Source organism: Accipiter gentilis, chromosome 18 (assembly GCF_929443795.1).
Source record: "Accipiter gentilis chromosome 18, bAccGen1.1, whole genome shotgun sequence".
NCBI classification, from domain to species: Eukaryota; Metazoa; Chordata; class Aves; order Accipitriformes; family Accipitridae; genus Astur; species Astur gentilis.
In genome coordinates, this window is record NC_064897.1 from 14,362,643 (window position 1) to 14,375,546 (window position 12,904).

The 12,904-nt window shown below is 41.2% G+C and overlaps 1 protein-coding gene across 6 annotated transcripts in view; it reads left to right on the forward strand.

The window, feature by feature from the left end:
* EPS8 (epidermal growth factor receptor pathway substrate 8) overlaps window positions 1–12,904 on the forward strand; it is a 139,238-nt gene that overhangs the window by 28,385 nt on the left and 97,949 nt on the right. For 5 of the 6 annotated variants that reach the window (XM_049822095.1, XM_049822101.1, XM_049822100.1 and 2 more), the window contains exon 2: window positions 6,596–6,740. The gene's annotated coding sequence lies outside the window, so the exon portion shown is untranslated. Of the gene's footprint in view, window positions 1–6,595; window positions 6,752–12,904 lie in introns of all 6 variants that reach the window. The other variant, XM_049822098.1, reaches the window with a different exon arrangement.

A 12,904-nucleotide genomic window follows, 5' to 3' on the forward strand; every position in this document is an offset into this window, starting at 1 on the left:
ATGATGCAGTTTTGCAGCGTGGTAACAGAGTTAGGAAGGGTCAGGTTCAAGAAGGACTAATAACTGCATGGCTTTCAATTTATACCAGTCTGAAGCAAATGTTCCATCATTCACCTTTTGGCCGTGAGTTTTCTTAACTATCTAGTTACTGACTGCTCCTTTGCGTTGCTTCCCCAGCCTTCTCCTTGTGAAGGGATTTCCTTTCTTCCAGCTTCCTTCCTCCACGTCTCTAGAAGTCTCACAAGACAAATGAGCTACAATAAATTTACACAAGGCAAGATTAGCAAATTTTCTAAACAAGTTTCTTTATTTGTTAAATTTCAGTATGAACACTGGGCATTTTGTGTAGTGCGCTTTGCCTTTCTGAAAAAATAAGAGGAACCTGACTTTTTCAGGCTACAGTGGGACAGTTGCCTGGATTATCTCAGGTCTCATTTTACAAGAGGGCTAGCAAAGGAAGGACTTGAGAGCAAGTAGCTGGGAAAGTTCATTTTCTTTGCTGCTGAGGACAGCAGACGTTTTGGTGGGCTCTAGTGCTGAGATATGCGAAGGGTGGATGTTGTTTTACCCCAGTCCATGCATACCCTCTTTGCTTCCCTGTTTCTGTGGAATGTCATCTGGGTTTTTTTTCCATTTGCTGAACAGGAAAATTGAGCAAAAAAGATCAGCTAGAAGAACTAACACGGTTACTTTTCATGGTCTAGTTTCTGCTGCTCTGAGCACCTGTGGCAAACAGTGTCCCCTTCGAAGCCAGTAGTAGGATGGAAGAAAATGAAATAAATGCAATGTCTTCGGGTGGTGCAGGGGGAATGCAAACTATCTGCATGGTGAACAGGGATATGATGGGTGTTTTTGCCACAAGGTAGTATCTGGAAATCGGTATTTAAAATGTTCTTCAAGTCACATTGAACGTGGTAAGTCTGGGAATTGAGGGCTGAGGAGCTCTGCTCTGAACACCATTCAGAGCGACTAGAAAGACCCTCCACTGCTCGTGCCCACTGCTCCTTTCCAAAACCCAAATTATTTTTCCTACTGCTTTTTCCAATACCACGTGTGATGCTTCCCACATATCTTTTAAGCTACGTCAGCCCTTGTCAAAGGTCTGAGACTTGACGTAGTTTTTAAGAGAGTTCAGAATCTTACAATCTTCCTTGGCGGGAGTAGGCAGGGAATTATGCTTGAGCCGCTGACATCCATATGTCTGTTCCCCACTGCAGTACCCTCTATGCGCATCCTTTTAAAGTCTGTAACAGTATTTGAAGATAATAATCTAACCTTCCCAACTAATGTGCTGCTCTCAGTTTTGTTTGCTTACCAAATGCCTGTAATCTAAAGAGCCAGATTTGTCTTCTGTAGTGCTAACAAGAAATCCCAGCTCTGTTGAAATGTAAGACCAACTGTCTATTGACTTCAGAAAGGCAGAAACTTAACTGCGTGAGTCTTATTAATAATCTCTCTTTTCTTCAATTTAAAAAAGAATAGAATGCAACCAAGATATGCCTCTGGTAGGGAGATGAAGGGCTTATATATGTATATATATGCAAGTGTAACTCTTATGTGCTCAAGTTTAGAAGTAGATCCAAGTTGAATATATCAAAACAACTTTTATAAAACCTGAGACTAATATAATTTGTTTCCTATTTCAAAATAAAACAAAATAAAAATGTTACTGCTTGGTTTTCAAATGAATAAACCTGATCCTTGCAGAGCTTGAAGCCTAAACATTGTGGCAGGCAGAACCTAAAAGTAAAACAGATTTCATTGTTCACCCTGCGAGAAGTTGAAGCTGAGAAAAAGGCAAGAGTAAACATGGAAACAGTGACAAGTAAATAGCCACTGAAATCACCTTATTAACAGTTTGCTGTTAATAAACCAAGTCTGGCATTAATGTACAGGACTGAGGAAGGTATAAACATTCAAAGGGCAGTAATAGTAATAATAATAAAAAAACCCCTATAGCAATTTTGAACTTCTGTGGCAATGAGATGGACAACTTTTAGACATCTGATTCAGATTTAGGAAACTTTGAATCAGTATAAGTAATATGAAATACATTTTGCAGTTCTATTGTCTTTCCATCAAGTTTCTGTCTTTTTTTTTTTATATCTTTCCCAGTTCTGGGGAGTATTTTATCAGTCTGTTTAGGATTACTCTTCTACACTGGGGTTGTAGTGCAGCATTTTGAAGCGATATTGTTGAATATGATCTTTTAAGAAGTGTCTGACTTGTATACAAGTTGTGTGGAGGGTTCCATCTCTTTTAGCATTCTGCCAGTTTCAGGCAAAATGATGCAGCATCTTAGCCCATGAGACTGTGAGAAGAGACGGGCATTTGTGTGGCAAATATAACAAATATGCCTGTGGTACATTGGTGGGGAAAACTGTACTTCTGGTGGTTCTGGAAGTAGTTTTGCATGGTATGTTTTGTGAAGTGACGATTTCTGTTAGTCAAGAAGATTTCACAAATGTACATATAAACAGAACTGTTGTAGACTTAGACATCAATGTGGTTTGGGGAGGGGGCTCAGTGTCCTCATGTAGGGTATAGGGTGTATATAATTTTTTAAAATTTATTTTAAATCCATTACTATTTCTAAACAGTGTTTGCAAAACCATCACACTAAATGATATGTTGTCTCTTTTAACGTTACTAGTAATGCTTTTCTCTTTGCCTTACAAAGAAGCTTTTTCCCTGTGAACTTAACCTGTGAGCTCCTAAAAGGCAAAAGAAGGTAAAAGCTGAGCTGAAGTTGGGGGGTTTTGTTAGTTTTTTTTGTTGTTGTTTTATTTTTCTTGCTAGAAGACATATATGACTGATTTAGGAACAAAATATTGTGATAAATAAACTGGCATTTGATGACTTCAAGGTTTTTCTTGTGCTGCTTTACCATCTCAATATTCTCAAACCTTGCTGCTGTGCATCAAGAGACTAGCATTGAAAAAAAAAAAAGAGAAAAGAAAAAAAAGTTGATTACAGCTGCTTAGAATGCTATGGAAAAAATGACTTTAAAAAAAATGGTCCAACCCCCCCCCTTTCAAGCTATTATTACTAATTTCACAGAGCAGCAGTGGTTCTAGATCTGTTCAGGTGGGCAGTTCCACTCACTTTGAAGGGTGTGACTGTGCTTTTTTAAGACAAGGCTATGCCAAATGAATTGATATTTTTTTTCTTCTTATTATTAAGTAAGTCTGTCCATGCTGCACTTACTTGGATTAAATACAAGCAAAAAGAAAACTCACATTGATTCAGGAAGTTTGTTTTGTGGTTCTTTGGACGAGAACATTCTGTCCTCTCTGCAAAACCAATACAAACAGCCTCTTGGCACAGACACAGTTCTTTGTAGACACCTTACTTTAAATTATCTCTTGGTTATTTTGCAAGATTAAGTATCGCAGTTCCTATTTCCTGGATAAATTCTGCGTTGTATAATTGTGCTTTCACTTTGTAAGTCACATCTGCAGAGGTAGTTGGGCAGTACGATTAAATCTTCTAAACACTGAGATCTGTTGATGAAAGATACTGAATAACAGAAATTGTGATTATAAATTGTAGGATAGTAAACTCTGTTTATAACATAGCACTTATTCAGAAGCAGTTCTATCTCATTGTAGAAATGGTCATGTAAAAATGGCTTGTGTCATTGTTGGTGTTACTGAAAAAGAGCTGCAGAAGTACAGAGTAGCAGTAAAATATCCAGAACTGTGAGGGATTTTTCTTTATTGGGCAGTTGAGGAATTGTGTGTGAGCTCTGTAGAGAGATGGCCTTTTCCCTTTTGTTTAACTTTTTTTTTTAAAGGATATTATTAAGCTTCTCTGGGCTACTAAGGGAGTACGGAGGACGATGCATTTCATGGGCTTCTATTGGGCATTTCTTACATGTGAGAATCTGGCATGAGCTGCTGGAATTATGAATAAGAGCAGGGAAAGAAACATGCACTGCGCAACCTTAATCAAACAGGGAGCAATCTCTAGTGCCCTCTTTTGATAATATATTCAGTGGAACCAATTAGGGGAGGATCTTAAGTGATGTTGATAGGTTATTGTACTGATTCTTCAAGTGGCTGTAACTCCTACTGGCTTGGGCTCTGAAGGGAAATGGAAGATATCTTGCACCTTGTAGGAGGCAGTCCTACTTGTAGTGAGTAATATTCCCAGAGAATGATAAAAGCAGGACAAATCTCTGCTGTAACAGCTTTGAAGTGAGCTGAAGGTTTGCACACACATTCAGATGTAATTTTTGAGAAAAAGCTAATTTTTTGTTGTAAAAAGAAAACACACTGAAAAACCCCAACCTTGTGAACTTTCCATTTCCATACACTGAAATCCAAAGACTAAAGTGTTTTGATTGTCATGTCTGTCTTATCTTTCTAGCAAAGCCTTTTTCCTATAATTAAAAGGGCATCAATTTTTCTAATTGATGCCAAATCCAATCCAAACCACCCATGCAATTATTTCACCCTTCCCTCCCCCTTCCATCATTATCTGATATTTTGTTTTCACAGTCATTATTCATTAACTGTGTTCATGTCTAGGGCTGCAAACAGTAAAATCACATTAGCGAGGAGGAGCTCTGAGATGCACCAGTGAAATCTGTTTTGTTCCTTTTCTGTTTTACGTTGGCTTTCAGATGAGAATCCCAAAACCTGTCACAGATTTTGGAGAAGCTTGGAAACAATGAATGTGCTAGTGTTTGCTACTTCCTTTTTTTGGCAGAATTCTTTAGTTCTTCCGTACTACTGAGAAGAATTAATTTCTGCGTAAGAAGCTACTGAATTCACCAGTTACTATTGGAAAAGAGGTGTAGTCTGTCCTCTTTTTTACATACATACGAATACGTGTATAGGTGTGCATATGTGTGTGCATGCAGCCAAGCCTATTCCCCTGTCTCAGAGCTTTATAGATGACCCTGTTTTATTTAGAGGTAAATGTTGAGCATGTCCCTTTTTCCTCTTTAGTGTATCCTCAGGTGGCTGTGTCTGCCCCCTTGCCCTTCTGAGGGAGAGAGACCTACGCACAAAGGTCTCACTGTGATTGCTCCCGAAGGCTTTTGGTCTGTTGCTTTTTGAGCGTTTGACCTTGGTTCCTCTGAAATCACTGGCAACCCTCTCACGCTGACCCAGGGTATTGGCAAGCAGTGAACGTGCTACTGACCGTACCTGGCTCTTAGAGTGCTCCACATGACTTGCACTCGTATTTTATTAAGATGACTGTCACCTTTGTCCATGTTTTGCAAGGGAGAAAACGGGCATGGAGGGGTACAGAGTCTTGCCCAAGGCCAGTGAGCTGGGAAAGGCTGAGGCTTGTGGCTGGGAAATGAGGTATGGATGGAAGGCAGCCCGCGCTGCCTTAGCGTGTTGTGGCCGTGTGTTGTCCTTTCTTCAACATGGGTTTCCTGGTCGGCAAACCATTAATTGCCTATCTCCCCTTAAAATATTAGAATTTTAAGTTTTTTGACAGAAGTAGGTGATTAACAGTTAAACCACCACTCTAATCTGATCATATTAGTAAGCAACTTGATAAGATTCAGTACATAAACTAGCTCAATATACTACTTCCTATGCAACTACTGGTTCAATTCAGATTGACTGAATTGACTTATTGCCCCTTGCCCTGTTACTGGATTGACTTGTTACTGCTTCTTCCTAATTCTGTTGCTATATCAAATCGATCTGTACTTTTTAATTATTTTTAATTGGATTTCTTATAAAATAGAAAGCATCACTGCAGGGTTGGCCCTGTAAGGCAGTGGGAATAGAAACTTTCATAGAAGTCACAGAATTGGGATCATGTCAAACTGATGTCCCAAAGAGAGTAACTCAGAAGAAAATTCAACTGTAAACAGGACAGGTTTGGCAAAATTTGGAGGACTGTTCAGTGCCTGGAATGGTGCAGCTGTGAAGCTGGAAGTGACTTGTGTGTGCAACCAGGTTAGAACAAAGTGTCGGATATGACTAAAGAAATGAAACGGAAAAGGACTAAGCTTGTCCGAACTCTTGAATGTCAGATTCAAAACTGAGGGGTGGCAAAAATTTGAGGAGAAAATGGGAGAATACCATAATTGTCACTTTCAAAAACCCCAGGGGCTGCGTGGGCGGCACTTGCTTCCAGATGGCCACAGGGCTGCGAGGTGAGGAAGGGGCTCTGCTCCCACCGCTGCCGCCATCCTTGTGCGCGTCTTAAGATTTTACAAAATGGGTTTACGAATGCGTTGCACTCTTGTTCCCTCTGGGTTTGCAGCCTTCTCAGCTCGGCTGAGCCTGTCAGGTCCATGGCTTTGTAAACTCCTCACCCCCCCCCCTTGAAGAGGGATCCGGCCCCAAACTGTGCTTGAGAGCAGGGGTTAGGGTGGAGGTTGTCCAGGTATCCTGACCATGAGGTTCCCGTTAGCTGTACAGAGGAATTCTTTTTTGTATTTCTGGTATTTAGAAAGTTCACATTTGACAGTAGTGGAGGAACTCTAATCAGAAATGTACTTCTCCCTCTCACGCAGTAAGGGAAATTATGTTTTAAGAAGACAGCGCTCAGCAAGTCTAACTGATTTTATAACGCACAGTGGAATTGCGAAGCTGAACCTGTTTCTTTTCTATTTTTTCAGTGATTTGTCCTGTTGGCCAGCTGCCTTTCGAGTGACTCTGGAGAGATGCCAGCCACTTGAGCTGAATCAAGCAGTGGCAGGGACAGCATCTACCCCAGCTGAAGTTTTAATCCCAGGCACGTGGCATTTGCACAAGTGGTCACTGGTGAGTTGTATGTAAGTGCAGCTTCTCTCTCTCTTTAACAACTTTCACCTTGTTGCAAACTCTTTAAGTTTTTGCGTGCAAAGACTCGCCTGCCTTGCTTGTTTTTCCCAGAAGGTGACTGATCCAGGTTACCAGCTAATCTTAGGAGATCCTTACTATTTGTTTGTAAGTTTATGGATTATTTTTTCCTCTCCCTCCACTGAATCAGTAGCATCCTGGTGAGGCCAAACTTCAAATCCGTAGCGGTTGGTGTGTTGTACTAGACGCTATCACTGTGCCTTTTTAATCAGAGGAGGTTTTGTACCCTCTGCCTTAGCGCTTTGTAGCCTGGAAATACAAGCTGTGGGGCTCTGATAACAGAAGTAGTGACTGGCTGCTGTCAGCGTGAGGATGATTAAAATTGTGTGTGTGTGTGTGTGTGTGTGTATGTGCGTGCTTGTTCACTCCCTTTCCAGCTGAATAGAAAATGAAACTCCCCAAAGCCTTTTATGTAAGTGCATGGGTTTTTTTTGTTTTTTTTTTCTCCTGTTTAAATCTCTGTGTGGCTGTGTGCAGACAAACTTCATTTCCAGCTTTCTTTTGAAGATGCTTTGTAAAGAAAAGTGTGTGCTTGTTTTGACCTCCCAATCATGATCCTGTCTTCAGTTCAACACTAGACATACCCTCTCTGCAAAAGATAATAGCTAGCAATTATTTTTTTTTTGAGGGGAAGGTGGTTTCCAGTCAGTTTCTCCCATCTGTGGTTTTCCTTGATAAAACAATGGCAATCTGCTTCTTCCAGCAGCTGAAATGCTGTGATTCTTTGACAGCAAATGTGTGGAGTTCTGCCTTGCACCTTGTAACACCCTGCTTTATTTAAGACTCTGTCATGCTGGGCTCACTGCTGTCTTCCCAGGAGTGTTGCACCAAGGAATTATTGATGAGATGCAGCCTGGTCTGCAAAGCACACGTTCGTTATTAAAAACAACATATGCGCCCTTAGCAATTGCTAATCATTTAAACATCTCTGTGAAATCTGGGGGAAGTAGCCCCTCTCTACATGGATAGAGTCCATTAAAGCATCGGCACGATACAACTCGGCATCAGATGCTGAATCCTCCTACGAATATCAGAGTTGAAGATCGGTGCTTTAAGCAGAACCACTTGAAGTTATCTTCTGGAGAAGGTAGAAGGAGCCCCCTGTAAGGATGGGTGCAGGAAGGGTAATACGTGTCCTGGGCTCTTGTCTGACTCTTTCAGGTTTTCACCGTGTTGTTAAGAGTGCTCGTTGGAATACTTGGCCAAAAACCTGGAGGTCAGTACTGTACTGAGCTGTATGTGCTAACTTGATTAGCAGTGGAGTTGCAAAATTACTCTGGCCTGAAAAATTATGAGGGTAATTCTGGCTTTATGCTGGAGGAGGCAAAGGCAGAACAAGGAACTCAAGTACATTATTTCAAGGTCCAGTAGTCTATTAAACCAGCCTAAACCAAGTAGGTTTTAATTAATGGAAAGTTTGGAAAAACAAATTTGGTGCTGTTGTCAAGTATCCGTTGTATTTTTGCAAGTTGGAAGATACCTGTCCTTAAGTTCCCCTCATTCTCATTACTGCTGCTCTTCCCACTTCAGTTCAAGCATAACAGCTGCTATCTTGGGAACCGCTAAAGGTAGATGCAGTTCCTTTATACTGCTTGAGAACTCTGAACCTCAGCGCTTAAATAATATAACAACTTTAGCGCTACCTCCAGCAGCTTTGGAGGAGAAAGGTTCTAAAATTGTTGCAGTTGATTTTCTGGGTATGTAGAAATGGAGAAAACAAGGTAGTAATTAAAGCGATATTTTTAATTTAAAATTGTTATTGCTCGAGTAGGTGTACTTTTTTCACGAGTAAGTATTTTCGATTGTTAAAAGTTAAGAGACCACAGATTTTTCTAGAAGCCTAATAATTTCACGTAGGTAAAATTATTCTCTTACAGTGGAAGCATGCCTATGTCTTGGCCAGGAAGGTCCTGAATTTCAGGCTGGCTGCTGTCTGTCATATCTGTGGTCCCAGTCTGACCTACAAGCTTGAATGCCAGCATGGGGGAGAAGGCAAAAAACTTTGCTCCCTTGTAGTGTGGGTGGGAAAGCATGTCCATGTGGAAAGACTTCTTTTGAAACCCAAGATTGTCAGGAAGGTACATTGAATATTCACTGCACAAATAAAGATTGAATCAGCCAACGCCTTATCACGTCAAGTAGTGATTACATCATGACGTAAATCACCTTGTGCTATGAATACATCCAATTTGATGGGCTTGCCTATGGCTGCACTTAAGAAATGTGTGTGAGCTCAAATGCAGGTTTTTTCTGTTTCTGAGAGTGCTGTAGTAATAGAGCATAGAGCTTCAAGTGCAGTGTACGTGGAGAGTGTCCTGCACTTGGATTAGCTGGTGGTTTGCACTTTCCTTTCAATCCCGCTCTATTGCTTTTTGCTACCTGCAAATGCAGTGTGCTCTTTTGAAACTGCAGTCTGAATCTCTATCCGTAACCTGAATTTTCTCATGTTTTTTTTTTTTTGTTTTGATCCTTTTCTCTTTTTTTTTTTTTTTTTCATTTCTAGTTCTTCATTATAGGCATCTTTTGGCGTCAGAGCGGTATTACACCAAAGTGGTTAGCTAATACAAATATTGCAGGATCAGGTAAATTAACCTCCTGTCCCAGATGTTAGTTTATATTGCTGGGATGCTGAAACACACTGACAGAAATTGCAAACCATCATAAGCCTGCAAATGATTAATGGTCAGCTATCAATGATTATTTTGAAACTTAAGAAAAATGTTAGCTTAAGCAGTTGATATAAATCAAACCACTCTTATATTAGTATATATTTTGCTTAGATCCGTGGAATCGCTGAAGCTAGATGGATATTTCTGGTGGTTTCACCACAGCAAAATTTAACTTATTTCTCGAAGGGAGTAAATGGGACTTAACCTTTGAGGCTTTATGTTATCTGCTCCAATCACCCATGTTTTCCATTAAAAAATTAAAATTCCTAGGAACTATTGGGCTTTTTTACTCCTGTATTTCAAAAAACACATGATTACCCTAACTTTTAAATCCTGAAGATAGGGAGGGCAGTCTCACATCAAGACCTGGCTGCTCAGATGGGGGATTCAATTTTGGAGAAATAGAGAAATCTGGGCATTTTGAGTATCGTCATTGCATGTGGTATGGCTGCTGATGCCCATGTGCCCCGCTCTGCAGGCGAAGGATCAGTGTCACGAATGAGAGCCATGTTGCTTGCCGAGTGTTGACAGCCTGTCATTACAGACAGTGTTTTTTCCTCCTGGTTTGTAGTTGGAAAGGTTTAGAAATGATCATAATCTCTTTCCTCAGGTGACTTGGGGAAGCATTGGGATTTGTTCTTTCCAGATTCAGGGAGAAAAGAGACATTTTTCTTTTCGTTTGTGCCGAGTTCACAATTATTTTACTGTCTCAGTCAGATTTTCTTAACGTATCCAGAATTATTAAGCTCCTGCGGAGTGAAAGAGGATGTGAAGAAAAAGGAGCGGCGAGGGGAGAGGAAGGAAGAAATGATAGTTAAACAGGTTGGGGTTTTTCTCGGTGTTAGGTGGGGTGGTTATTTTACAGCAGCTATTCCTGGTATGTAGGGGAGGGTGTGAGGAAGGTGGGGTGACAGTGGGTGCATGTGATGGAGTGTGGTATTTCCTCAGCCGTGTGGCAAGAAGGAATCGTACATCGGCCGGTTCTTCTCTCTCCTTTTAACCGGAGCTATGGGAGAATTTTTTTGTTTAATGTGTAAGTGCGGCCATTCTCTGCTCTGGGCACGCATGCCGGGCTGCTGAAAATTAGATTAGTAAATGCGATCCAATGACATAAAACCAAACCCAAGCAAACAAGCCCCCAGCAGGGTGCAAGCGGAGAGCACCCTTCATCCTCAGTCTTCAGAGGAACAGGGCTGTTGGAACGGGTTTCCACCTTTGTTTTGAGAGGTTGCTGTGGCGATGAATAACCTTTGCGGAGGGCGTGCGAGCAAGAGCGCTCGCGTGCCTTGGCTCTTGCGTATAAAACAATGCTGCCGAGCGCACGGCTCTTCGCCCCCGCAGCGGAGCGTATATCCTGGCAATGGTCACCTGCTCCCCAAAGTGAGTTAAATAACAAAACTGTTGTCTTACAGCTGGTTATTGACGTTGTGTTAATCTACTGCTCAGTTCCTCACGTTGCTATCGTACCGGGTAGCAGGAGACTGGGTGATGGCAAAGCGGTAGCTTTTGTCCACTGCGTGGAACGGGAGCAGCAGGGTAGCTGATGCGTCGTCTTTGCACAAGCTTATGACACCTGATCTTTCTCTTGTCACCTGCGCTTGCGGAAGGACAATAGGTAGAGAAATAGACTGACAAAGGTACACTGTAGAAGGAAAGAGGGGAAATGCTATTATCTGAGAGGGCTTTCTTTTTCTTACCTACCATTGCAAAGATTACGTTTTCTACACTGAGGAAAAAACCTGGGGGACCGTCTGTGGGTTAGTATTGTTTCCTTTTACTCTCCACTTATCAATAAATATTACAATAAGTGATTGTTAAATTTACTGCAGCTCGAAATAGATTAGTATGTTTTTCATACTAAGATACAAAAATCTGATGTGACAGCTACATATTGCTAGAAAAGTGATTGTGTGAAAATTAGAATATATGTATGAATATTCTACACGAGAATTACGTGCTTTCTTCATGAAGTCGCACTGTTACAAGTATAGTTTGATGGTACGGTTGTCTGAAGCTGTTATAACTATCGCTTCTAGGTAAAAAAATTGCCTTCAAGAAGTCTTGGAAACTTTATTTGGTTCCCCCATGCTAGAAAATCCTAACAAGGGTTGGCAAGAATGAATTACCGCCTGAGGTGCCTCACAGAGAATTTTCTTCCCTGAGTATTACCCTTGTTCCCAATGTCTGTGAAGCTGCCCCGTGCGTAACTTGTATGAAGTACTCTGGGAAAAACTGAGTCACTCAGAGATCATCCAGTGGCCATAGCAAATACAGTGAAGTTTAAAATGTCTACTTTTGCTGTGTAATTCCTGAACTTAAAAAAAAAAAAAAAAAAAAAAAAAAAGGTGTGAATTACTCAGTTCTGTGTCAGCTCCCCATCTTTTCAGAGACCATCACAATTGGTGGTTTCATTTGTGAGGTACGTACTTTGAAGATTGTCTGTTCTTGACCGCAGCCATACTGAAGGATCAAAGAGGAAGATGAAAATGTTTAAAAAGCAGTAAGGCCTCTCAGTATTTAAAGTGAAGGTGGCAAAGGCAGAGTGTGTGGCCCCCTTGCACGACTGATGGGACTTCTGGCTGAGTTAGAGCAGTTGGGGAAAACAACCTCCTCTCCCTCCAGCAGTTTTTGAGACTTGTCATCCTGAAGTTCTCCCCAGCACAATTTAAACATGCTGTCAGCTCCCTTTAGGGGCTCACTTAGTTAAAATCACCTTCAGTAAGGAGTATTTAATTATGTCTTCTGATACCTTATTCAGGCTCCCCTCCTGGATTTTTGAGAATTTGGAGAATGCTGCTAATAGAGTGGAGCCAGCATGTACAGGAATAAATTAATAGCAGTACCATAGCTGTGCTTTTTACATCTGACACATTCTCCAAGGCTAACACTGCACCTCTCGTACTTCTTCAAATTCGTTTGTTCTGTTTCAGTTCAGTCTTTTGAAATATTTCATGATGAATGAGTTCACTTTACAAGCCAGTGATCAGCAGCAGCTGTTCATAGTCATGCTTTAAATTGAATCCATCTGTCAGTGGGCTCTTTAAAGTGTGAGTTTCACATTGTCAGGAGACCTGATTACACCAGAGCACTGCCTGGGTGCTGTTTGCCAAAGAGAAAAGAAAAAAATCTAAACAAAGGGTGCTTGGATGGGCTCTGGGGTACCCTCGCAGTCTCATCTGTAGAGCTGTGATTTAGCCTTCTGAGAGGAGAGCCAAGTGGCTACAAGCAGTACTTTTGCACCGATGTGCGGACAGGAGGTGTTCAGACGTAGGTTGAAATTAAGAGGTGACCTGCAGTAAGCTTTGTAGAAACCATATGCAGTGCTTGCTGCTTGGTTTTTAATCCTGAGCCTTTGATAAACCTCGTCACCAGCTCTTTACATTTTTTTGGTTGTAGCATCGGGTCAAATTAATGTTC